General features: G+C 40.4%; 1 protein-coding gene and 1 long non-coding RNA gene across 6 annotated transcripts in view; both read left to right on the top strand.

Annotated features, from left to right (window-relative positions):
• Nucleotides 1-26,963, top strand: part of LOC142603426 (uncharacterized) — a 212,336-nt gene that overhangs the window by 23,521 nt on the left and 161,852 nt on the right. The gene's annotated exons all lie outside the window — the stretch shown is intronic.
• IGF1R (insulin like growth factor 1 receptor) overlaps nt 1-26,963 on the top strand; it is a 190,940-nt gene that overhangs the window by 2,125 nt on the left and 161,852 nt on the right. Inside the window, exon 1 of one of the 5 annotated variants that reach the window (XM_075763920.1) lies at nt 825-919. The exons of the other annotated variants lie outside the window; for them this stretch is intronic. The gene's annotated coding sequence lies outside the window, so the exon portion shown is untranslated. Of the gene's footprint in view, nt 1-824; nt 920-26,963 lie in introns of those variants that run through there. 5 annotated transcript variants of the gene reach the window in all.

Genomic DNA, 26,963 nt, shown 5'->3' with positions numbered 1-26,963 from the left:
CACATGCTTCTACCCCGGAGGAGGGGGTCGTGATGCCCATCCGTCCCCTCCTTTGTGTTTTCCCCCACCTGACCCCCGTACTACTCCCAACCCCGCTCCAGAGCCCGGTGCAGTGTTTAGACCTCTGCAGCCAGGGCTGCGAGCTGCGTAGTAAACACTTGCAGGCTGGGAAGAACTGTGCTTTCTTTCCCCGCATGGAAAGAGCTTGATCTTTGTCAATATTTAGAGGCTGTAGGCAATAACCTGCCGTAGTGAGTGAAGAATTCCTGGAAATAAGCGCCTTGCCTCTTATTGCCGCCTTACTGCCGAGGAAGGGTTTCACTCGCTCTGCTCGGGGTACAGAATTACGGTGGCATCCCGCAATCTAAAGGTCACAGTCTGCTGTTGTTATTATTTATTTTTTTTAAATGAATTTCTAGGTTGATACTTTACGTTTGTGCATAAATAGAAACGTTTGCCGGCCGGGTGGGCTATATTCTTAAAGGTGATTTTTTTTTTTCCCCCTGTAAGCAGCTGTGTTGCATCTAGCATTAAGGTTTGTGCAGTTTGACTTAGCACCGTGCGAGCTGCTTCCTCCGTGTGTGCGAGTGCTGCTGCACCGAGAAAAACGTGGTTCATTGTGCGTGACCGCGCTGCGAGCAGCCGGGTCCCCAGCGCACGGAGCTGCCTGGATCCCTCCCGCCCTTTTATCGTCTGCGGATCGCGGTGTCCGTCCGTCCGTCTGTCTGTCTGCCTGCCTGCTTCGGGAGTTGCAAAAGCCCCGACTTTGTTTTTGTGCGTTTCAAACCTGTGATTATATTGCAGTGCCCGCCCCCTTCGGGCGCAGGGGGAAATAAAGGGGGCAGGGATGGCTGGCGCTGCGATTGATTAGACTGCAATCATCACCATATTAATCCTGGTGCTGATCGGTTTTCTTCTGGTATGTCGGGTTTACACTGGATTGAGGATCTCTTGCATGAAATTAGCCTGCCCGTGTTTTCTGGAGTGTCTCTGTAGACTGGGAGATGGTAAATGTGCCTTGGAGCCCATCCATTTTAAAAACTGCTCCCTCTCCTTCGGCATCTGCAGAAGCAGGGATGTTTCTTTGCTGCATCTTGATGCTTTAATTTCTTCCGCTGTGTGTTTTTTTCAACCTACTCCTTGAGCTGTTTCTGCGTGCCTCTCACTTTCACAAGGATACGTGTTGTTGGAGAGAAGGAATGGAGAGATCAATTTACTCCACTTTAAAGGGAAAGAATTTCGGAACTAGAAAGGCTTTTCTAAAAGTAGTAGTTTCAGGTTGAAAAGAAAGGGAAGTTCTCTGGATGCGCTGACAATGAGGCTAACTACAAAAAAAAAGAGCGAGAAGCACATAGATGGAGTCTGTAATGCATGTTGAGTAATACTGTGTGTTTCATTAGCCGGCGAATGCCAATTAACTCCTTGCAAATTAAGGCCCAACTTAGGCTTTTGCCTTGTAGTGGCAGGGCCAGTCTTACTTCCACGAGTCCAACTTTTTGGCAGGAGCTGTTTTCAAGAGGGAAGATTAATCTCTAAGTTTAAAAACAAAACCCCGGTGCCCTTCTTCAGGGCAGGGCTTACAAAGGGTCGAGTGGCGTGGAGAAAGAGAACAGGAGAGCAGGAGGAGATCTGGCATATTCGTAACCTGCTAGGATATATGCTTATGATTTTTTTTTTTTCTTGTCTTACCTGTTACAGAACACCTTCAAATAAAAATGCTTATCCAGCTCTGGCAATAAAATAACACGGGAACAGTGTGTTAGGACTTTAGGTTCCAGTCCTCTGAAGTGTTTGTGGTTGCCACTTAGCTAAAATGACCCAATTAAGAACCTCCCAAATGAAATATCTTCTGAAGAAGATCTAGGCATTTAAGTATGGGAAGATATGCTGAAAAACTTGTCTTAGCTGAATACTGCCTCTGATCGATAGTCTTTGTAGTTTACAGTTTAATAGCCTTTGTTTTCACGAGTTATTGCTGAAAGAATTTTGCTGTTAGGGGGAAAAATGATCTCCAGAGCAGATGTTTTGCATCTCTTCATATTCTTCTCTCTCCCCACAATAGTGGAAGGAAGATTAATCTAAATTTTTATTTGTTTTTCATATATACTGTGTCATAGCTAAAAGGCACTTCCATTTTCGGTCAAACAAGCAAGGCATTCCTAAATAGGAATACAAAGGAGTTACAACTGGAGGGGAGAGACCCATCCCTTTAATGCTAAATTATATAAAATCTGTTTGTGATTATATGACAGAAACCTCTTTAAAATGCAGGTAGCTTTAGTGGAAAGCTTCTGATTCAAAAACAGTCGTTAAAAAATACTGAGAATTTCCTGAGATTTTTGTCAGAACAGCACAAAAATAAAAAGACCCTTCATTGAGATAAAGTATGTGCTGCTCTAACAGTGCACTTGATGTGTAAAGCTACAACTGTTGGAGACAGTTTCATCCTAGGGCTGGGTTTAAGATGAAGTGTAAACACGGTGTTTTGTTCTTTTTCTACCCTGAGCATGATGTGGGGTTTTGATTTTCACCCATGTGTACATTTACAAAGGGAACGTCTAGAAGGGAATGGGTTAAATATTTAGAATAAAAAGAACGGTTTTAGGTCTGATAACACTTCAGACTGATAGATACCTTGATGGATCTGTTCATGTTACCTCTGAGCTTTTGTTTGTCTATCCAGGCTGGATTTTATGTTTCTGATGTTAATAAACAGCAGCTCATGCTGTATGTTTAATCTCTCTCCCAGGTTGCTTAGTAAAAACCCTCATGACCTCCTGAGTGTCAGCATTACACACACACCTAGCTTTTGCATCAGCGTTTTCATATACGCCTAGTGGTTAGTGAATGTTGTTAAATGGGAGCTGGGTAATTCCTTCTCTAATTGAGGTTGTGAATAGAAAATGCCAGAGCGTTTTTAAGGAATTGGTGTCAGTCGGGCTCACCAAAACGAGGAGAGAGAGGAGGAAATCGTTCAGGGAGTGATGGTGACGGGAGTCCATGGGAAGGAGCGGTGAGCCGGGCAGCACTTTGACTTTTTTTGATTGTGTTAGATGGTACTTTTCAAAGCGTTTCCATACCAGAACTGGAGCAAAGCCTTGTATGACTCAGAAACTGAAAGGGTTAGGAAATGGTAGTGAACTTAGCTAGTATCAGGCAAAATGTGTTGAGAACACGAGGAAGCAGAGGAATGGGAGTGGAGAGATGATGCGTGTTAGAAGTTTCAGTGCTGAACCAGCGTTTGAGAGAGAGAAATATTCTTCTTTGTGTGAGGTGAAGGAAATTTTACTTAATTCTTAAAGATGTTGTGAGAAGTGAGGAGAGGAGGGGGCTGCAGAGAGTGAGAAGGCAGATCAGTTAATTTAAATACAACAGAAGGTGTGATTTATTGACTTTAATAGGGAAATTGCTCAGATTTGATAAACTATTGTGTTAATTTTTGTGTCAGCTTTTCCCTGACCAGTTGTTCCTCCAATCTAATTCTGGAGTAGTTAAAGCACAACTCCAGTGACACTGAAATTGTTTTCATCTTGAAATGTACACACTAAATCTAGTGTTGAGGAATTTCCATGTGATGATCTTTTTTGAATGTCTTCACTGGTAAATAATTAATTTCTATCAGTATATGTTACCTTGGGAAAAGTTGTTTCAAATCCTGTTTAATTTTCTGCTAAAGTGGCATTTACTAAGAAAATCTTGGAGGAGAATGTTTTCAGTGAGGAAGATTTTTTTTTTTTTTTAAAGCATCTAACATTTAGAATTAAAATACATTTCAGAGCTGTAACTACTAGCTTTAAAGGACAATTTCAATTCATGTTTAACTGAAACTTTTTTCCTCTTTCCCAGTGTTGTTTTTTCTTTTTACTCTGAGGTAGATTTTACCAGTGATCACTGGAACTGTTAACTCAGTGAGACCAGAAGAGGCAGTTTTGTTAAATGATTAATTATATTGTGTATGTTCCATCTGTGTGAATTGTGAGCTACTGCAAACTTCATTGTAGAGAAGTTTGTTTATGGTCCTGAACTTTGAGAGAGAGAGAGGAAATAATATATGCAGGAAACCTGTTTTTCTCACACTGGATGTTAACTTTATGATCCCACACAGAAAACAACTTATCTAGCTCATCATCTGTAATGGCCCTAAAGTTCATAACTTAGAAAATACACTGAATTAAATTATTTTAAAAAAATAGAGTATTCCTCTAGATTATCTGTAGTTAAATTAATAAACTTAATGAGCATTATTTTACTTTCTGGAAAAGGTGATGACTGACCAGCAACGGCAACTTTCTGAAAAAGTTCTTAACACTTCGGTTTATGAAATTAAATACATTCTTATTTGGATGTTAGTGTAAAGCTTTCCCATTTGGAACTGCTTTGTGATGTTATCAAGTAGCAGCTGTTTTTTATTTATATGTGTGAGTGGCGCACATAGGAATGGGTAAACTGCAGTGTATTATTGAAAACTATTGTGTATGTTACTAAATTTTTAAAAAAAGCTGCAGTTTGAGTAATTGTCTCAAGAGTCTCATAATTACAGTTGTTGCAGATTTGTAGTTTTAGTTTATTTCAGATCTTTCTGGCCAAGTTGAGCTTTTAAGATTTCTGGGCTTAGGTGGTAATGGAACATGCTGCTTTTAAGAGTTCTGTGTTCAGAAAGACTTCAGGAATGCAATGATGTGTTTGAAAGGTAGAAATACTGTTTTAGTATTTTGATATATTTGACATGTATAATTTTTCTATCACTGTAAATTGTATAGACAGCTTCTTTGTGTAGGTTAGTTGGATTAGTTTTTATGATTTATGAAAGCCACTTTAAAAAGAATAGTTTCAAAATTTTTTTATTGTACAAAAACAGAACTCAACAAGCAGTAGTTGATGAAGACACGTTTGTGGTTGTTAGCCAGCCTGTCTTGTGTGTGGTTTTTTGGGGTTGTTATTTTTTTCCCTCTTGGCCAAGTCATGACAGGTACAATCTGGACTGGTTCCTGTAGTACTATATTTGTCTTTTGTTTGTGTCCACAACTGTCTGAGACAAACTTTGAGGATCAGCAAATGATTAGCAACATACAATATTCATTCATATATTTCTGTGCTCTGCAAACAGAGCTGTACCAAGTCCTCAAGCTCAAAAGTAGGGTCTAGTTCCTTTAGGCAGGACTTGATGGCTTTGCTAAGTAAGTTTGATAATAGTTTGGCTTATTAATTACTGAGATGCATTCTGGTAAAACTGGTGTTACAACGTTGATGTGAAGGTTTAACTTGCATTTATCACTGGAAGTTTTTCTTTTTAACCTTTGCAAATGCTAAATATGAGCAGTTCCCTTAGGATATCTTTCAGACACCAATTAACTTCTTCAATGTTGATAGCCTCAAGAAGTTGCTGTTGTGGCACAAAGTTATTTAAAATGTGCTGAAAAGCAAAACTATTATTTATTTATTTAGATTGATTTGCATGTGACTTGTAAGCTTTAATGTCTTATATTTTTATTTATTGATTTTGAAATATCCAGATACGTACATTTCCTATTAATCTGTTCCTTTCTTGGTAAACTGGATGATATGAGCAGAAATAAGCATCTATATGTTTCAGTGACTCCCGAGGTAGTTTTTCCAAGAAGACTGTCATCTTCGACTCATTCAGTGAGAAGGGACCTCACACCCCAATAAAGCACTAAGATTATTCCTCTAGAGGAAGAAATCTACTTAGTAAATATTTTGGTAGAACAGCAAACGTATGCTTTGGTAGCAACACAAAGTCATTGTAAGAATAACTGGGAGCAATATTTCATATTGAGATTGTCACAACCAGGTTGTGCTTTAAGAACTTTATGCTGTGCTGTTGATTTAAAGTGTACAATATACAAATAAGAAGCTTTTGAAGGAGGAAATAGGTGAGCTGCCCATGTATGTGCTTTACTGAAATAGTTTATAAAAAAGGTACGTGTCCTGCTTTTGTGAATACTTAATTTGCGAAGATGCGTGTTTTGGGCGAGTCCGATGACCTGATGAGTTCATTTGCTATGTGTTGTGAGGCACATACTATTGAAATAGCTCTGTGACCACTCAGGGCCAGTGTTATCTGCAAACCTCTTATTGGTGCCATTACATGCTGTAAAGATAGCTCTGTTTACTTGGAAGAGTGAGCATCAACTCGGATCAAAACACTTTCTCTTAACAACTGGGCTTTTTTTTGGAGTTCTTTGCTGAACATCCCTTCTCCCTGTGGAGGGGAGCAACATCAGGTAAATGCAGAGAATATTATAGTTCTTAATGATAGAGGCAAACTTCACATCTGTAGGTTTTTTTCCCTGCTGTTGGCTTGGTGGTGGGTTATTTTTACTGATTGTTTCCAGAAGCTTTATAGTTTTTTCCTTCAATATGAACAGTTCACAAATAAGTACACTACTCATTTAAGTCAGTTACTTACACAATACCGCTCAAATAGCGGAGGGTTTGATTGGAGGCAGGAAAGAAGAATTTTTTGAAGTTCAGAATGCATGAAATGAATACATGCTGAAGTAGTCAAAGATCCCTTGTACTTTATCAGAGAGCAGTCTGCTTGAATGAAAGGTACTGTACCTGCTGTTAAGTTTATAAACTTGGTTTATACAGATTACTTTTTAAATTATTCATGATGCTACGTTACAAGTATATCTGACAGGTTTAAAATAAATGGCTTGATGGTAAGAGGGAGCATGCATAAATTAGAGCTGGGATAATGTGCTCTTTGAAGTATCTCTTCCATTTGTTACTACTGGAATACAGTAGGTAGCTGCAGCTGAATGTGTGATTCTCAAGTACGGAGTACATCATTATCTTCAAACTGTGTTATAGTGGCAGTTCTTATATAAGACAGATGAGATGAAGTGGCAGGGAAGAATAAGGTGCTCAGTTTGTATTTAGTTATATACACGTGTGGAGAGTATTTATGGGATGAAACTTCTGTAAACACAGCAGTTAAAAGGGTCTTGCTCATAGCTGTGCCTTGGTAAGGTTAGGCTACCATCGCATTGTTTTATTTACCTTTTTTTTTTTTTTTTGTTAGTGTTCATGTGGGTTTGTAAGAGGTGTTTTAGCAAGGTGGTAGGAGGTTTTCTGTTATACTTAGCGGGATGCTATATCTGGTTTGCTTATGGATCGTAGTACTCGGCTTGAGAAGTCTTCCTGATCCATATGCACAGGAAAACTTTGCAAGAGCTGAAGTGTTGTGTTTGGAAAAGGTTATTGGTGGGGAAAGAGAATTCCAGATCTCTTGCATGGAAAACCAGCTTCACCAAAGATAAATTGACACAGTGCTGATTTTCCTGATTTTGTAGACAGGCAGCTCACTATATTTGACAAGCAAGCTCCCAAAGTAGTTTATGGTGTAGAAAAAAACCTTAAAATGATGTGTGATAGAGCAGCGCTCAAAAAATAATCAGAAGTTTTTCTGAAAGAGGAAAACCTTCTTATAGAGAGGGATAGTTTAAATCTTAAGTCTTAATCAAACAAGTGCAGGTTCTTGGAGCAGGGTCTGGTGACAGCTAGTCCTGGAAACAGTCTATAACCAAACTTTAAAAAGACAATTGGCTTGGACCTCGGACGGGCTTTATCCCTGGATCTCACTGGGGTGGTTTCCTCAGTATTTGCATTGGATTCAAGTCAGAGTCATCTCCACGTTTTGTCCTTCTACAAATAGTGCATTTTGCTTTCCTGCCGCTCGTGTCACCTCCTCTTGGGTGCTTCTGTACGAGAGTGGTGTGTACCTTGAAGGGCTTAAAAAGCACATTGCAGACATCTCGTGGGAGCAGCGAAGGCACTGGCGCTGCACGGTAGGAACAAACACGTATTTGCACTGCTCAGCTGATCTTAGAGTAACATTTGGCTGTAGCATTAGAGTTGAAATCGCAATGGAAATACCTTGTTTGTCCTATCCCCTGTGCTCTTTGCCAGTGCAGAAATTACTTTTATTGTGGTGTTTTTGTCGCTTCTCCTGGGGGTTTTGATGTGTCGTTAAATTGCTACTGTTGTCTTCTCTAGTCAAATTTCATGTATGCCACTGGGGATTTGGTTTGTTCTCCAAAATACTGATGGAGTTAAGTAGTGTGGATTGTTCTTGCTAAGCTTTCAGGTGGCTCTACCTTTCTTTTAGCTAAGAATAAGTGTTAAGAGAGAGACTTCACATGGTGATGGCATGGACTGTGTTTAGAGTTCAGCAACCCGCTGGGATGGAGCGGGGAGCCCACTGGAATTGCGATGGTGTCTGGCTGCCACGACAGGATTTGTAGCTGCTGCTTCTCTCTGGTTGTTCCGAATCCCCAGCAGGTGGAAGCAGCTTGTGGTTCTGTATCGATTGCAGTTAACATCTTCTTTCAGGTTATTGTGGCTGAAGCTTTTTTTTTTTATATGGATGTATATTTTATTGGTCCCTTGCAAATGCCAGTCTCCTGGGAAATACAGAGAGAATAAACATCCAGCTGTGATATGAGATGCATATAAGTTGCTGTTACTGTGTGTGTTTTGCTCTTCCTCGGACCTGAGAGGTACTGAGGCTGGGGGAAGGAAAGTTGCAACCCAGTAGGATGTATGACCATTTGTGTGTGGTGGAGGATGCCAAAAGTCAAAGGGGTCTGCTCGTCCTGTTGGTCATGCACCTTGGATATGGAGATTTTGTTTTAATAAGTTGTGTTGGTATTTCCTTGCAGCTCTTCCAGTGCCTACACCCACGATGGAGGTTGAGTCTGTGCAGTTGTTACTGTACAGAAGAGCAAAAATGGGGTTTAAGAAAAGCAGATTTGTTGTTCCAAACTTGAGACTTGGCTTGGTTTGAGACTGTGACTTGAGCCTGCCTGGGTCCTGTCTGGGGGTGACTGAAGGGTTTGTTTGTTTGTGTGTTTACTTTTGTGTGTGTGTGCGTTAACAAAATGTTTGTATTTTCGTCACATTGAGTAGGCTGACTACATGGACAAATATTTTCGTTGATACTGTGTCTCATCAAGAGGCATGTAATACGTATTTAATACTTAAGTTAGGTTGTGAGGGTCCCTTTTAAAATTTGAGCTTGTATACGCTTCGATGGGTTGTGGTTCTAAAACGTGGCCAGCGTTACCAGTGAATGAACAAAGGTCCTTTCAAGTTGGTTCAGTTGTTACCCTGCAGAAATAAGGCACAGACAGAGAAATGCATTTGAATGCGTGCGTATGTGGCGGTGGTTCTGGACTTCAGCAGAAACACATGTGAGATGGACATCTGTTTTTACATGGCTTGTGTATCTCTTTTGGTAGTTCATTGTTTAAATAAACATGTTGCATTAGCTGTAAGGCTGTAGTGCCAAATGCCCTCTGATGAGATGTATTAGGGTTTTGTTGTTCCCAAGCCGTACTGAGAAACAACAGCTTTTTCAATTCAATACGTTTGAGGAAGATTACAAAAAGAATTTGGGGTGGATCGCAATCACCGCTTCAAATGCAATAGCTTTGGAGTAACTCCGCTATAACACAGCACAGCCCATGGAAAAACACTGTCATCTTAACAGATGCAGTGTTATTTTGGAGATTCCACTGTATAAATACATGGACTGTGGTTAAATTGTGATGGCAACAGATGCAATCTCAGTTCTCGATTCTTTCATCTCTTTAATATTTAAAAATATCCCATGAAATAAAAGGCAAAAAACAACATCAAGGCTGAAAGTATGCCTTCTGTAAATCGTTGGGGCTATACCTTGCTTCGTTTCAGATACATCACTGCGGATTAGACTTGGGCAGAGTAAATGCTCATCTCTGTGAGGGAGTCTCTGCAAGTGCTGCTACTCACGGCTTATTGTACAATTTGCATATGAATGGAATTATTCAGCTATACTTAAAAAATGTCAGCAAGATTGAAGTCAGAGTTGGTTAACCTGGCAAAAAGATATTTCCAGTATTTTTCATGAAAGAAAATGATAGTGTGAAGACAAGAATTACACATTCCACTGGCTAAGCCAACATTGTCTGAGGATTTTCTCGATGTTTTTGTAGTTGGTATCAGTGACTTTATTTTTAAATTTGTCTGCAATACAGTGCAGTGTTTGAGAGCGAGAGAATTGGAATGCAGGAATCAGATGTGATATTGTAGTGCTGCACAATTGTGTTCACATTTGTTTTTCTTTCCAGATTCGGTTTTGTTTAAATACTGATTTGACAAGTATAAATTCAGAGCAAGGGTCCTTTTATTTATTTATTTATTTATTATTTATTTAAACAGCAAATAAAGTGTAGCAAGATGATGCTACCAGTGCATTCACCTCTATCCATCCACTAGTTGGGTTGAAAATCCTGAGGTTAAATACTGTAGCTGGATTTTAAAGAGGGACTGGATGATTTTTGTGAGCAACAGCATTGGTAGTCATGCATGCTAAAATAGGGAGTGATCACATCTCGTGCTTCAGAAGCTGACAGAATGCAAGGGTTGGGAAGGAATTGTATTCCTCCTCCGGGTGTTTGTGTTTCCCTCCCCATTTGTAAAATACAGAGAAATGCTATCCTTGAGGGGTTGTAAAAGGGCTTCTTTTTTAGAACGCTGACATGACTTCAGGTGCTCGTGTGACTCTGTCATCCAGGTGAAGGCACTTTCACTGGGAAGCTGTGCCTTGTCAGGCGTTCAGAGACTGTACTCTTAACTGAAGTGTGAGGATGGGTGTGTCGGAATCAGCTGGCTTCTAAGGAGATAGTATATTACATGGAAAATAACCCCCACATTTTCACAGGTGACTTAAGATTACCTGGTGTCACATGCAGTTAGAATGAAACAAAAGTTGGGGTGCTTTGAGTGTCATTGGGCCTCTGTATGAGGATGGGCTGTGATGCTGTCTGTTCGTTCCATAGGACCTCTCTTCATTCTTGAGGAGCAACCGCTCACAGAAGCGTGCAGCTATTCACTGTTTCTTGCCTGTTGCACGCGTGGCGGCAGGCCTTGTTTACTGCGGTATCAAAATACTGCTCTGACCTCAGGATGACTGTCAGTGCTCATGGTGTCTCATGCCCCGAGCTCATCGTTAACACCCTCGCAGCTTCCCACAGACCTAGTCAGATGAGAAGATGTGAATCCTGTTTAATGGGGGGAATTGATTGGGGAGAATGGAAGAGCAGAGGGGCTGAGGATATAGTTTTCATGTCCACCGCCCTTTTGCAGGGGGAGGGAGGAATGCTCCATTTAACATGTCTACATACCCTGGTTGGGTATGTCCCCCGCCGTTCTCCATCAATACTCAACCTTTCAGTGGCATCACGTGCTTGCTGTGTGGCTCCTTGATGTCTTGGTTGAAGAAGAGCATGACTGCAAGGCTAGCTTTGTTGGTGTTGAGCCTGGTGCCCAGAAAGCGATGAACGTAGTTTTAGGCTGTGGATCCGTGAGATGCTGTGCACAATTGTAACTGCTGAGACGTTCGGAGGGTGGAAGAGTTCATTTTCCTCTCAGCTGATTTAACTAGCGAGTTACGCTGGCTCAGGGAAGAGTGCGATGAGAGCCCGAGGGGACGGGATCCTGTGGTTGGGAACGGGACGAGGGAGAAGCAAAACAAATGGTTGCTTTAGCACAGTTCTCCAGTGAGCAGTACTCGTGCTTTTCGTGTCTGTGCCGTGAAAGGTGGGTTTCGGCGATGTAGCTGTGCATCACACGGATCTAGGACTGGAAGGGGAAATACTTCCTCCAGGTTAGGGAGCATTTGGTGCATGGATCAAAGTCTCTCTGTGTCAGTTCTGAGGTGCAGCATTGCAGCCCACCAGCCCTTGCTGGCAGGGGCTTCTTGCAGCTGCACATCTGAACGTGCAGAGGATTTACCATCCAGCCATCTTCTCAAAGTAGCTGAATTATTTTTATTGAAATATGGGGACTTAGTTTAGCGAAGACATGCTTCAGCGAAAGCTGTAGACTGAGTGCTTGTTGAATGGAATAGTTTTGTAGAATTAAAACCAATTCTGATCTTTGCATTGGGCGCTACAATGCCATGTAGCTTTGTAACCTTCTGGCAGAAATGTCGTGAATTTTGGTCCGATTTGTCCTTCAAAGTTTATTTCTTCCTTAGTGTGAGGGCCTCAGAGCACTACTAGCATATTATAATTTTTTTTTTTTAATTGAGATGGAGCATTGGTAATTTTCATGGTGACTTAAACGAGCACACAGAAAGAGCTTGCTTTAAATATGCAGTTTTAATCTCATTTTGTGTATTTTAGCTGGATTTTTTTTTATTGGCTGACAGCTAGAACACCTTGATTTGCAAATACAAACTTTTTGGAAAATACAGGCTTTTTTGCCAAGGAGTAGCGTTTACTGTTTCTACACATTCATGTAAATAATTAGATGCCTTGGATACGTTTACTCAGATCCTTAATTTTCATGTTTTTAAGTGACAAAATGGCAAACGATGTATTTTCTGGTAGATTACTTCTCATTTGTGTTACTTTTTTATTTGGATGGAAAATGGAATTTTAATTGAAATACAATCTGAATTTTGAGACTTAATTAAAACTTCAAGTGTGATGGACAGGCATGAGTTAGAAAAAAAATCAATGGGAAAAAATAGTTTGTCATTGTTTCTCAAAAGTTTAGAGCTAGTAGATCTTGCCCACTGACTGTTTCACAGGTTTCTATACAGTAGTCCCTTTTAATTTGGAATTAATTACTCGTTGAACTGAACCATTTGAGTAAACTGAGATGAAGCATTTGCAGAAGTAGCTGTTGAATGTAAAAGCTATCTTAGCATTTCAACAAAGGGTGGCTCCAAGAGAGCACTGAACAGTAAATTCACCAGTCCAGACTTTTTTTGTGTAAATTATATGCTTACTATTTTTATTTTATTTAAATTACAGTAGGCATTTGCCCTAATATATGCTGTTACAATTTCATGTTAGATTTGTAATTAAGTTTATTTTTAGAAGAATGCATTTAAGTGGTTTATATAAAGTGATTTTCTATTTTTGTAAATGAAATAATTGGGTTTTATTGACTTTTAATTTCATGCAAATGTGGTTTGTTGGGTTTTTTTTTTGCTTGGAGGTTATGTAAGCAGAAGGAAATCTAATGATTTGAGAGTATTCTCATACAAAGAATAGAAGATTCGTTGTCACTAGCTAGGGGCACTGGTAGGCAGAGTTAACTCTTATTTAGGCGTATTCAAACTGAGTGACGGATGTTACAGAATGCAGTACAATGGACTTTTACGTAATAAATTTTATTTGTTGATTGTTCTTCCTGGTTAAGCTAAGCAAGCCAAATTGTAACTGTGTTTGGAATCTGATAGGGAGACAAGAAGGATGGTCATAATGCAGTGATTTCTCTAGATGCCTGAATATGTCGCAATCCATGGCAAATCTGATGGACAAGTGAGCGTTAATTGCGTGCAAGCCAGATTTGCTATTTTTAATTTGGCCTCGCTATCATGTCTTTTTGTGGATGAATTTGAAGGCTAAGGGGAGTGGAGTGATGAGTCATCACTGAGTTAGTAAAATCACAATTGATCTCTATTTCCTGTTGATTCCAAAATTACTGAAGTGTGAAAGCTGAGAGTGACTGATGACTTCTTGGAGGGGAGTTTGAGGGTGGAATGTGGAAGTGACTCTATCTAAAGTAATTCAATGCTGCCCTGGGTGTCAGTACAAAAATGTCTATAGTGAGAACAGGTGTGTGTCTGTCTGAGATGAGAGGCTTTGAAGAAAGTGTGATGGCCTGGCTAGCTGGGTTACCTACAAGTAATGGTCGTCTGGGCACTAAAATATGCTCCTCAGCAAGGTGTGTGGGGGGGAGAGGTTTCTTAAGTGGCTACTGAGAGAAGTTTAAGGTTAAACTTTTCATTGGTGTCTTCAGTACTGGAGATCTCTTCTGATTGACCCGTGTTTCTGTCACTTAGCTCAGATTTTTTATCTTGAAATCCCTTTGCTCCCAGGTAGTATTTACTGTGAAAGTCTCCTGCTCCTTTGCAGCGTGACTGCAGAATGAATGTCAGACTGCACAATGACAGAGCACGGGAGGTAGGGACAGCAGTACTGCGTGATGGAGAGAATCTGCCTGTCTCTGTTATTGTTTGCGATTATCTTTTGACGAATTCTTGATCTTGTCATTTGGCCACTTTGTTCTTTTCTTGTGACGAAACGGGATTAATGCTCTTTTGACAGGTGCTAATTAGAAACACTGTGGTAACATTTGCAGGTAAGATTTGAAATGTCTTTTTTTTTTTCTCCCTCCTAGAACTTGCTGCTAGGAAAACTTTTTTTTTTAGGAACTATTAAGTTACGTTACTAGACTCTGCCCACATTGTATATGTGAGAGTAAATTCTGCTGAAAGGTGATTTGTTGGAAGAAATTAAAGGGAGGGTATATACTGTTCTGAGTTATATTTGGAAGCAAGCTATAAAGAAGCCTTGAAGTATCACTTTAGGAAGAGATGGTTGATCTTCCTGTCTTAAAAACAAAACAGGAGAAAAAAATCTTCTGGGCTTCTTGACAGGCTAGATGTGTGGTTTTCACACTCAGAAAAGCTGATTCAGTTGGTCTGGATTTTGCAAGGGAACAACTAGAGAAATAAGTTGCTCTGAGAGGGTGTAAAGAAACTTTCTGCTAGAAAAAGTTGAGCAGACATGGAGTGCTGAGTTGCATGGTTGGAATTTGGTGAAGTGTGGAAAGGACACTGGTTTTCAGAGAAGTATGATGTTTCTTCAGGGTGTTGTGAATTCAGAAGTCAGAGTTGCCACACTTAAAAGACGTATCTCAGTCTTGCTGAGGGTTTAAGGAGCTGCAAGAGAGCTGTGTTAGGAGTGGTCATGGCAGTTCCCAAAGCTGTTGCTTGCAAAGAGTCTTCAATTACTTAAAGCCACACCTTTATACCTTATACCTTGTCTTGTAGGATCTGTGTTGATACATCCCAGCACAAAAGCACTTTGTTAAACCAATTAAATGCATAATATTTCTATAATACTTGTGTTTTGGAAAAATCAATATGACCAGTTTCCCTTTGAAATGACAAGAAGCTTGTTGTGCTGACAAAGTGAAATGCATTAGGAAGTGGTGCTTTGTATCCTCTCAAGAGTAATGTGCTCTTGTTTTTTCTTAATCAGCAGGATGTTCTGTATGTCAGATGTCTCAGTTGTTTTTGCAGTCTGTATCGGAGAAGAGCGAGGGGAAAAAAATGTCAGAGAAACAGAGTAGGTTTAAATGCTTTATAGCAGCAGAAAGCCTGCAGCCCTGTATTTCTCTGTTTTAGTAAAACTGGTAATCGCTATGTAAGTGTTGGGCACTTTGTGTTTTAAACAACAAATAAAAGAATAACTTGCCCTTCAGAAGAACATAATGCATAGCCTGCTGAAATACTCTGGAGCATAAGGGATATAATTAACCCTTTTCTCTTTAGCTTGGTTACACTTCAGAGGGTAACGCAAGATGTCTGAAACATCTGAAATTGCTTATTTACCAGTTCACTGAAGTAAGGATTTTTCAAGTTGATTGTCCGAAAATCAAACCTCTTTTTCCTCTCTCTGTTGCCTTTCCCTCCTTCCCTGTTTCCTGATCTGCAGTTTCCAAATTTGTAGTAGGTCTAGTACTGATTGCCTCTCTCTCTCTCTTTTTTTTTTTTTTTTCTTTTAACTTAAAAGCAGCCATTGAGGAGAAAAGTTTATTTCCTGTCACTCTTGCTCAGGGCTATAGTGAATGGACCTTGGAAGTTTAGGCCGTTGTTCAGGCCTTTCAGAGGAATTTTTAAAAGATGCTTTGCTTTTGCTGCGATGAAGGAAAGGCAACAACTTGAAAGGACTGACAGCACAAGCAGGGTTTGGCTTATTGTGTGAATGAAACCTCTTGCTATGATCCTGAAGTATTTTGTTTTACTGGCCAGGTGCTCAGGTAGCATGGGTTGGTTCTGAACTGTTCTCTTACAATAGTTTTGATATCATTCAGTGGAAATGGGCTAAAAGGAGACAGAACCTGAAATGCTTCCAACTTCCCCCCCACTATCTTGACTGTCCTTGAAGAATGAGAATTAGTGTGAGAAAGTGTCTGTAGCTCCCACTGGGTCAAATAGAGGTTGAGATAAAAATACTTATCTCTGTGTATTGTAATATTGATCGTCATGTGGTAAATAATTCCTTGGCAGCAGGATTACAAAGTCTAATGTTTTACACCTCCTTTCTGAGTTTTGGTGCAGTCTTGCTGCTGGCTCTGTGCTCAGACCTGCTTTTTTATTCTTTGATGGATATCTTCTTCATTGCTTCCTTTTGACCAGTCTTTCCCTTCAGATAACGTGTCATCCTTTGGATTGGTTAATATGACTGGAGCTCACTTGATTGATTAGTTCACTAGCTACTCTCTTTTTGTTATGACATTCAAGTAAGTTAACGGTCTCCATGAGGACCCATTCCTGTCTCTCGCTCACCTCGCCCAGCATGGGTGCGTATGTATCCCCAAAACAAAGATTACTTCTGAGTCTCTTTTAAATTCTTTATCTGTTCCATTATAAACTTCTTTAAGTAGAGTCTGTTCCGTGCATTGCGTTTTAAGGAGGAACACTGATTTGTGTGCTACTTTACCTCTTTTTCTTCCCCGCCCCCCCCCCCCTCCTTTTTCTGCATAGGTTGTCCTAGTTGGGATTTTTGGATTAATTTGGCCAGGAATATCAAAATATGACTTGGGTTGGAAATGTGATCATTCCGACTTTGGCAGCATAACTAAAGTGACTCCACTTCAACACTTAGAAGTTCTATTCTGATTCATCTGTCCTGTCTTTTATTTTCCTCTTTGGTTTAGCTCAGCTTTTGGTATCTGAATTGAGATTAAAGTGTGACTCTTCAGTGTTGTTGACAGAATACTGTCTTCCTGTGTCCTCTGTACCAAACATACCTTGGAAATACATCTATATGTCAACTTAGCGGTTTGCAGCTTTGTCTCAGCTGAGGTGGCTAGTAGGTGCAGGGCGGCTGGGACGCTAAGGTGTGACTTTATCAGCACTAATGCAGGGGTGTGCGAGACATTTCGCACTGTTGCGGCTGTTGCTGTTTAAAGGCGAGTGTGAGCTGCTCTCTCGGGTGAGCAGAGAGGAAAAAGAGAGGGAGAAGGGAGGGCAGGGAGATCTCTTCTGGCTGTCTGAGTAGGGGAAGGGAAAGTGATGTTGGGGACAAGTCTGCTTTTGTTGTCCGCAGGCGACACCAGAGATGGCTCTGGTCCCACCCAACCCAGTTATTCCTGTGTCTCCCTTTTTTGGGGGTCACCTTTTCCAAAGCGGACTAGGAAATTTTCTGTTAAAGACAGTGTGTGACCTTTCACAGATCTGGGAGTGGTTCGTGAGTTCAGGACTTTCTGTGCGTGTCCTAAATTGCTGGTTGACTGTGGAGGAAACAAGGAGACCAAGTCCTGGTTTCTGAGTCTGAAGTTGAAGCTGGTACGTGGTGAAGGAAAGCACAGTCCGCTCATACGTGTTTTCTTAACATGGAACCGACTAGCTTTGCACAAATATCGTGGTTTTCTTTCACAGCAGCAATGAGAGGTCAGTAGAGCTGTCAGACAAGTGAGGCGAGCCGAGGACTGTTCATCAGCTGTGCTCTCCAGATGATTTTACCTTCAAGCTAGCAGTTGGAAATGAGTTTTGGGGTTTTTTCTGTCTTCCTGTTCAGATCCTTTTTACCTACGTTCGTTTTTTTTTTCTTCCTGTTCTGTTCATTTATGTTTTTCTTTCTCAGGTCAGACTTAGTTGAAAGCTTTGCAGTATCGCTGAGTTTAAACGTGTATGTGGCACTGTTACCCAATGTAGTTATGCCATCGAACACCCGCCCCGTAGGTGCAGTTGATGTTGGCAGGAGCTGTTTGGCTAGTGTGACCTAATGTTTGGGCAGGCAAATCATAACTACAGGCAGAAGAACTCTTATTTTGGAGTGGCTGTAGTGGCACATCCTTTGCAGCAGAGATTAGATTCTTCCTTTGCATTACGGGATTGGCAGCTGGTTTTACTATACATTGGTGGTGAGGGGAGAGGATGCGGGGTGCTATAATTAGTTCTGGGATTCAGAGCTTGGTGAAACCTTTCTTGTGTCTGAAGGAAGTGGTCTTGCCAGAGCTTTGTTGAATGTAGTCTGGATCCAGAGAGGTATTTTCTTTGCAGTCCTGTAGCCTAATTCTGAAGTCTCATGAGGAGCTTCTGCCTGTTACAACAGTTTCTTTTTTTTGGTGAAGAGATGTGCAGAATTGCTTCTGCTGATGGTCCCTCTGTTTGAGAGATGTTAGCTATTGAACATCAGGTAATATTTTTTGTCTGTCTTGCACAGTACAAAATGGTTGCATCTTTACTCATCATAAAAGAGTTTCAGAATGCGATGAAACTAAAGACTATGTCATTCATACATTTAAGAGTGCGTTACAGGGTTCATGTGGTTTCTGTGGTTCCCTTTTTCTGTCTAGCTCCTCTTATTTGTTGCAGTGGACAAATTTCATTGTTTAACTTTTAATTTCTCCAAGGAAAGATTTCTCATCATAGGCTAATTATAAATATACTTACAATAATAATTTAAATATTGAGTAGTACACGCTTGTTAACAAAGACGGAGCACTTTGCTGAAGAAACACACTTGATTAGCAGGCTGTGGTTCTAGGTGTTCTAGTACTAAACCAGCTTTTGACAGCGGTAGCCCTCTCCGCAAGTATCGAGGGAGGATGTTTTTATTTTAATTCAGATGTCACACCTGAGTCCCCGTCATCCGTCACCGCCCCCCCAATGAAAACTGATTTTTGAGAGTGAGATCTTTCAAGATACTAATCTTTCCAATAATGGTGCTTTTCAAGAATCAGTTCAGGTTAAATCTAGTAAAGCATGTCTAGAACCACGTTTTCCTAGTGAATGCAACAAGTTAACTTTAAAGTTGTTTTTCCAAGTTAAAATCTTGTTTTGTATATTTCCCTGTATAGATATCCACTATAAAACCAAACTGAAACCTTTTTTAAAAAAATGTGAAAACTCAGCATTGTTTAGTAGTTACTATATCCCAATAAATGTAAAAAAATAAATCCAACCAATCACCCCTCCACCAAAATAGAAATGCAAAATGAAATACTCTCATTTCGTGTCAGATTATGTTTATTGAAGTGACAACTGAAACTTAGCCATTGAATTGCATTGATTACAGCTAGTCCACTGTTCTGTTCTTTCACTTGATTGTCTTTCTCTCCTTGATGTTACCCATCTCTTGTTCATGGCTTAGATTTCTTCTAATTTCTTATATCGTCATCTTCATGATGAGAACAAATACAGAAATAATACCAGGGAGGTAGCAAAACTCAGCTTAAGTATGTGTTCTCCAGCTGTATGTTCGGCTAGGAGTAGGTTGTGTATACAAGGTACAGGGTAAAATTAACGATGAAGATGGAGATCTCCATCTCAGCCTTGCTTTGATTTACCCTCTGTAATGAGTGTGTACAGCTGCGGATGCCAGCTAAGGGAGGTGCCTGAAGTTGGGAGTGTCTCGAACATCCAGGTTTGATATTGCTGTTTGGTTTGGCTCTAAGACCCATCTCCCATAAGTTCTTGCATCCCCTTCTTCCAATACTCTTCCCCAAATTTTGGCTCAGAAGGGGAACAAAATAGGTAATGAATGAAATGTGCAGTGGCTGTATTTCTCTAATCCAGTTGGACCCAGTGTTTTCTCATGGGTGGATTTGTTAGAAATGTATTGGGGCAACTTTTTGCATCCCAGGCTCTCCAGAAGTACCTGCCAGAAGACGAATAACAATTGTGCTGCTTGCTCTACCATTCCAATCCTCTTCTAATAAAAGTGGATATTGTGACGATAATTGCAGTTGCCAAGCAATAGAATTCAGTACAGCTAGGCTGATTAAATACCTAAACTATTTTGTTAACCAGAGTTAGAACATTGTGCATCACCCACAGTGCTTAGGCAGTGTCTAAAAACTATGTATAGGGTTGGAAACCTAATGCCTTGGGTAGTATATAAATGTAAAATGGGGAGTATGGGCTGAAACATTGCCTTGAACTTAAAAGCCAAGTGTGGACAAGCGACTGGGAGTAAACCACTGCTGGCACCTTTTTTTTTTTTTTTTTTTAACAAGGTATATATGTAGTTTTCACGTGTTTTTTATTTTCACTATTTTACAGTGAAGGTCAATTAATTGCTGAACAGAAAATCTGCATAGATACGTTGAAAATCCTATTTTTAGGCTTGGAGGCTTTTCTTTATCTTCAGATAAATTAAAACCTTGGAGTTCTGGTAGTGTTGGCTGTGCCTAAAAAGGCTCTGGTTTTCCATGCGTAACCCTGTTTATCTGGTTGCTTCTCATCTGTGTGCATTAAGGGTGCTTCATTTGTGGTGAGACTTGCCTTGACTGGTGTGTCAGAGGTATGGAGTTTTTTCTTTTTTCTTTTTTTCCTTTTCCATTTTTCCCTGTTATATTGTGCTGGGATGCCTCTGAGACAATAAATACCCTGTGTGAATGCTGTTCTTCTAGCATAAAGGATGCTTTCCTTGGTTGGGCTGTGTTTGTGATACTAAAAGTGAATCAAAAGCATCCAATTGGGCAGAAGAGTGAGTTCACATGTGAACTCCTACTGATAGAGCTACATTGGTTTATATTTGCCTTAAATTGTGTTCTGGTGCAACTGTTTTTGATTGATAAGACCTGAACTACTAGTCACCTTGTCTCTGGTGCCAACCCACATGTTTTACCTTGTATTTGGAGAGGAAGGTTCTTTTTTCAATCTGGTTAGCTCATGCCTGGAAAACCCCACAGCACCTGCATATATGTAATTTAATACCTTTAAAGCCCTTTTTGGGGATTGCAAGATGGTCATATTTTAACTGCCTTGAGAAAGCAGGTTACAGCATGACTGATGTGATTTTTAAAGCTGCTAGCTGCCACATGAAGGGAGGGGTGGGAGAGCTCCCTGTTCTGTTAAATGAAGTTTGATAGCACTATCTTTTTCTTCTGTGCAATTAAATGATTTTTTTACACTGTCTTAAAGTTCTGTTCAGGTGGATATACAGGAATAATGGAACTCTTAGTTCAGTTTGTTAAAATAAAAACGTTACTATGGAAGGCCAGAGAATGTAGGATTTCTGTGTTTCATCATATAAGAGATGGCCAGCACTGGAAAATAGGGCCATGTGTTGCATATTCTTAAAGGTAATTGCATCAGACTTCTAATTTTTCTGTGAATCTAAGTATAACTTCCCGATGACTCTCTGTGAAATCCTTTCACTCACGATTTTTGATGCAATTATATGATACTGTTTTGTCTGTTTGCTTCTAATGAAGCCTGAATGATCTAGCCTGGTTGGCCAGTCATTTTTTAAAAATAGTAATAGTAAAAAGTCCCCCAAAAACTTTAGAGAGAGGCAAGTTTCCTAGATTACTGCAGGATGGCAACACAGCAGGCAGCTAAAAGCATAGTAAAGTCTCCCTAAATGTGAGTTGCTGAGCCCAACCACATGATGAATTTTCATTCTGGAAGAATTGGCTGCTTGTCCCGGCTACCTAAGCGTATATCCCATAGGTTTCTGTCAGCCAGTTGCTGAGTCACTTGGATGTGTAGACAACTGTTTTAAAAATAAATAAATACAATCATGCACCCAACTTTTTTTTTTTAAAGGTGGAAAGAACAGTCCTCAGGAGAGATAATTTCTGTTAAGCTCTATTGTCATCACAGATTGTGAAACATAACTTCAGTGTTAGAAACAGCTTGTAATTTCAGTCTTCCATTTTTGCTTTAGCAGGCATTAGACTGAAGCTACTGGCATAGGGTTTAAACGTTATTATCACAGCTAAAAAATGTTCTACTCATAGTTATTGATCGTAACACGCCACCTACTCAATTCTATGTTACATGTTTTGTATAGAATGGCATGTTCTTATTTTGTGATGCTATCAGAAAAGTGATTCTGCAGGGTAAGAAAGTGCAGAGATTTTGAAGTCTGTCTGTCATCCTGTGAGGGTGGAGCTCATCTTCAGTGTTTTAGGCATTACCTGCTTTCTTCTGCAGTTTTTCTTTGTTTGGTTTTGACAATTTTCTCACAAGCTGGAAAACTTGACCATACTGTGACTCTGAAGTGTTGCAACATAGTTTATGGAATTATTCTGGAGTTGCATTCAGCTGGTGCTTCAGCTTTCCTTTCCCTTTAAGTATACAGAAACATCTTGTCAGATGTTTGAGTGTTCAGCTCAATATATATGCTCACCGATAGCTTTCAATGTTTGGCATACACTGAGCATTAATGGGTGAGGAATTCGGTGTAGGTTTGATCTGTTAGCTTTTTATGTTTGGTTTGTTTTTTTTTTCTTCTTTGGTTGAGTGGCAGAGAATCTTGCAGGCATTGCCCATAACCCGGGTACGTCAGATCAGAGTTAAAAGTTTGGTGCTACTTTTACTTGGTTTGATAGCTAGGGGTTCTGGGACTCAGCCACTCGAATGTTATTAGCTCTACAGTATCTTCCTCCATTTTTGCCCTGTGTACCCACAAGGACAAGCAGAAATCCATGCCAGCTGAGCCACTTGCTCATGTTTTGCTATTTCAGTAGTAGGAGGTAACAGATGTGGCTTTCCGAGGAGCCCCTGAGGGATGTGCTTGGGTCAGTGCAGTCTTGGTGAGAGACGATGAATTTGGGGATGACTTTGTCATGAGGATGCTTACATGTGAGCTAGCCTAAATCTAGACCCGCTTACTCTGGTGAGCTGTATGAGAAGGCATTAATCAATATTATTAAAGGGAATCAGTTCATTTTGTTGGCTCTGTTGTTGCTAAGCTGCTGTTCCTGTTGACATTCAAAGTACAATGTTGGCAGAGAGAAAGCAAGCGAGATGAAGGACAGAAATGTGATTTACTCTGAATCTTTTTTTGGTGTAAACTTATGGGGAAGTTGGAGGAAGTTCATGAAAAGCAGCAATGCCAGAGATATCTTTAGCCAATGACAGCTGAAATTGCAAGAGCAAAAAGGCAGAGCCAGTTTGAGTTTGTGATGTGGGTTGTAGTCCTTCTGTGTGTTATTTCTGTGAATGTTTTGTTCTGGTCAGCTTGGTAATACAGCGGCCCTTGGATTGGAAATACATAGTTAGTAGAGTGGTAAAGGAGAAAATTAAAGTAGGATGTGTGTATTTTTCTAAGGGCTATGGAAGGCGTGGAGAAGGGCAATACAGGCACTTTTTAAGGTATTTGAGCCAAATTTGATTGGCCTCTTGTGACACCGCTTTTTTCCTTCCAAATCTGGGGGAGAAGAATTCTGTAAAAAGTTGCTAGGAGTGATGAGTGACACAAGGTAAATTAATGATAATAGACTGTATTTCTCAGAAATGACAAGCTACATTGCAATATAATCTCCAGTCCCTTGAGTATTTAGGAGATCATAGTGGTCTAGCTTGGTCCTCCAAAGCTTAACTTTCAATTAAATGCAGAAAAACCCCAAGCCCTCTTCCTGGGCCTTAGAGGGCTAAACAAAAATGTTCTCAAGACTTATACTCAAACGGCAACAGTTGTTTTTTGTTTGGGTTTGAGTATTCCCTTTCATGTTTTGCAAACCAAAGATGGCAGCGTTGTGCTAGTGCTAGAAATACAGAGGTTGAAATTAAATTATGGACTTGCTTAGCAAAAGCTAAAATGGTTGATGTTCTCTGGATTGTGGGATGCCTTTTATCTATTCTCCCCCCTGTGCATGCAGAGAGATGTAACTTCATAAAATCTTGGTAAATGTAAAGCGGATTATGTAGCATATTTGATGAAGAGCAATAGTTCAATGATTAGGGAGACAGCTTGAATCATGCGGTGGAGATTTAGTTCCCTCCTTGTTACTGGTTCTGACATCCCAAGAGGTAATACAGAAGCTGGCTTCCCTGGGAAGAGATGTAGTGATTGATGTGACACATGCAGGATAGGTGAGCTTAGAGAGTACAGAAATTTTGTGGGAGGTTGTGTAAGTACATTAAAGACACTAAAATATATATTTCATTCATAGTGTCACTACGAAGGCAAAACCAAGAGCTCAGTGGGTGGTGGAATCCTGTGTTAATGTAAAGTGTCATAAGCAATCTCTCCAACCGCTGATTTCTGTGAACTCCACATTTAATTTCTTCTTTGCTTAGTATGCAATTAAAGAATCCTTAGACTTCTGTAGTAATTTTTTTTCTCTGCAGATGGTGCAGCTATGCTCAAACTTTTCTTGGGCTCGAAGGGAAATTGTGGTTGCTAATCAGTTCCTTCTCAGTCTTTCTACCTTTGCCTTCGAAGTCTTGGGGTGAAACTGGAGGAACAAACTAGGCTTAAGACCAGGCCATGGACTGCAGTGCTCTCATTCAGCAATGACTGAATAAAAACACTTAAAGATTTTTCTTTTTCAGGGCTGTATGACAGTCCTGATGGTTTTCTTAAAACAAGCATAATACTTAGCAATAAGAATGAAGAGAGGTTAAGGTCAAGTTTTACTTTTCCCTGTTTATAATCTGTATGGGCGTAACACTTTCAGACTATTCCCTCTCTTGTTTCCACTGATGTGTCCTTCTACTTCTCTTCTGAGCAACTGCAGTTGTGTAGAAAAGAGACTCCTTTTAAATCTGCTGATAGGCTTTGTCGTATGTGTAGTTCCTTTTTCCTAACCTAATGTGCCAGGCAACCCCTCTATTGAGTTGATCCAGTATATAGTAAACATATCAATATGCAGGTCATTATACATTATACAGATGTAAAGCCACCCGATGCAACAAACATGTTCTTTGTTGTTATGAGAGAGGGATGGTAACTCTGGAGATGCTTGCCTTAAAAAGGATGCTGCATGCTGTGGATCTGGGATGAGGGCTGCTGGACCACAGCCACATTCAGTAGCTGCTTTGGACACCACCCCCCCCCCACCCCCCCTTTTTTTTTAAATAAAGACCTGCCATAGATTAAAACTAAAAAACACGTGATGAAAAGGAAGTGGCTCTGTTGGGAATAAATAACAACACTGTTCAGAAGATGTACTGATGTCCCGGAAAGACCCACAGCTTGGAGCTGACATTACTGAATGGTGACGTGGTCCTCATTAGAGGAGTTTGGGAGAGAGCAGTGTTACTGTGTTCAGTAACATCAGCTCTTAGCTGACCAGAGAGTAGCAGTAGCTGTCTGGGAAAGCAGACCTCTCATTCAAGTGGAGTGTGCTCAGAAAAAGCCATTATTGGCAAAGTGAGATTTTTCTGGACGTGGTGGTGTAAGCAAGCCACTCTGCTAAAAGTAGAACTAGCCACAATTGTTTTTTGTATTAGTCCTTGAAGTTCCTTCTTTGTGTAGGAAGTAATCCAGTGCTGATGGTGATGTACTGTACTTGTTACCGCTGTACAGAATTTCAGGGTAGATGAGAAGTTGAGGAACCTTATACCCTCCCTTAAAAAACCCCTTTTGAACCTTATGGATCGCAGACTTTGTCCTGAGAATGGGTGTTTTAACCCCTGGGCAGAAAGACAATGTGGAATTAGAACAATTTCTGCACCTTCAGCGCTTTCTTTCAGCAACCAGTGTAAGGGGATATGTTTGGTTTTTGGGTTGGGTTTTTTTGGTGTTTTTTTAAATGGAAAAACTGGAGGTGTCCAGGCTCCCCATTTGAGATAAAGCTTTGCATCTCAAAGGAAACAGTTTTCACAGAAGGGAAGTCAAAAGAGGGAAAACAAAGGGAAATCATAACTTGCTGTGGTAACACGCCATGAGTATACAAAACAGGAGAAAGGTGAACGGGAGTTGATTTCAAGATTGCTAGTTAGATGTTAATGGCAAGCAGTCTATCCTGATTCTCGTTTCAGAAATGTAAATGACTGCACATGCTGAACAAGTCTCTGTTGCTAGGGAGAGAAAGCCTGACCCAGCTGGAGCAGACAGGTTGAAAAGGCCTTAGACTTGCGAAAGGGGTGTGCTGGGATGACTCGGTGACTCAGAGCTGCCTTGGTGCTGCTTTGTTTAAGCCTTTTTTTTTGTGTGTGTGTGTGTGCGCGCGCGCATGAGTGTGTTGAAAGAGCCAGATAGTGATGCTTGCTTCATCGTTAACTTCTGGCTAGTTCAGAGGATACTGAGACCATTCAGTGTAGTGCAACCTTTTAACATTACCCAAAAAAGTAAAGGGCCAAAAGCAGGGCTTCAAATGGGAAGGTGTGTATTTTTTTTTTCAAGAAAAATCTGAACAGTTATATTTCTTTAGAACTTCTACATGGAGAAACTGGGAAGAATAAATACACCATGATGAAATGGTTTCTTGTGGGAAATGAATTCTTCTCTTACTAAAACCAATGAATGTGTGAATGGTCAATCCTGCCCTCTAACACCTTAGTATTGATAACAAATCAACTGCTATGAATATATGTACAGCTGTGGCAGATGCTGTAGGAAGCGGAAGTTGTGTTACAGGCCGAATGATGAACAACAGGCTTTTTGCTGATTTGTCTTTTGTAGCATGCCAGTTTGCACTAAGAATGGTTCCCTTCCAAACACTGAAGGGCAACAGGCAAGTCCTGTTAGGAGTAGCTAGTGAATAACTAGTGGATATATAAAAAGAGTAAAGATGTGCTGCATGAAGTAAATTATTATTTGATGATAGAGGATGATTAAATAGCAGGTGTTTCTCAAGGTGGCAAGGTTCTCTCTTCCATGTCAAAACGTTTTTTTATGACCAAAATGACTATTAGCAAATCGTAGTTAAGGTCGAGAAGAAACTATACTGGATCACTGTATTGTGAGCTCTTTTGTGTCACACACAGCTTTGCCTTAGTCTGCCCAATCTGTGTGTAGTCAGTAGTGTCACCTCGCTACCTGTGTGCTGTGCAGCGTGCGCGTTTGTTCTGCTCCTCCGTGCCCCAGCCTGGAGCAGCGCTTAGAAAGGAGACTTGCCAGGAGATTCTGCCAGATTAAGGAATAGGCTGCAGGTCGCATTAGTTACTCACATCGTGTGAACCTGTTATGTGCAATCAATTTTCCTGGTAGTTCATTGACCCCATCTCAGTTACATGATCA

The sequence above is a fragment of the Balearica regulorum genome, chromosome 12 (assembly GCF_011004875.1).
Source record: "Balearica regulorum gibbericeps isolate bBalReg1 chromosome 12, bBalReg1.pri, whole genome shotgun sequence".
In the NCBI taxonomy this organism is placed as follows: Eukaryota; Metazoa; Chordata; class Aves; order Gruiformes; family Gruidae; genus Balearica; species Balearica regulorum.
This window is presented reverse-complemented; position numbering and strand designations above follow the sequence as displayed.